This window comes from Myotis davidii, unplaced genomic scaffold (genome assembly GCF_000327345.1).
Source record: "Myotis davidii unplaced genomic scaffold, ASM32734v1 scaffold325, whole genome shotgun sequence".
NCBI lineage: Eukaryota > Metazoa > Chordata > Mammalia > Chiroptera > Vespertilionidae > Myotis > Myotis davidii.
The window spans coordinates 300,117-300,371 of NW_006296057.1; the positions used below are offsets into that span (position 1 = coordinate 300,117).

The window sequence follows — 255 nt, forward strand, 5'->3', positions numbered from 1 at the left end:
CATAGAAAAGGGAGTTTATATAAATGGCTTTGTATATGTAAAAATTTGCCAAGAAAAAAAAAAAGGTGAATTTAGTGTGCTTAGGTAAGGAATTTATTGACCTTCTGGAAATAATTCTATTAAATGCAGGCATTGGTAGTAATTAAGTTAGAGGTATAATTATTCTTTCTGGTGCTTCAATGGGAAGGCAGAGGAGGGCTAGGGGAAGGGTAAGAGATCAACCCAAAGGACTTGTATGCATACATATAAGCATCA

At 34.5% G+C, this 255-nt stretch overlaps 1 protein-coding gene across 1 annotated transcript in view; it reads left to right on the forward strand.

The window, feature by feature from the left end:
- Window positions 1–255, forward strand: part of CAAP1 (caspase activity and apoptosis inhibitor 1) — a 28,592-nt gene that overhangs the window by 1,468 nt on the left and 26,869 nt on the right. The gene's annotated exons all lie outside the window — the stretch shown is intronic.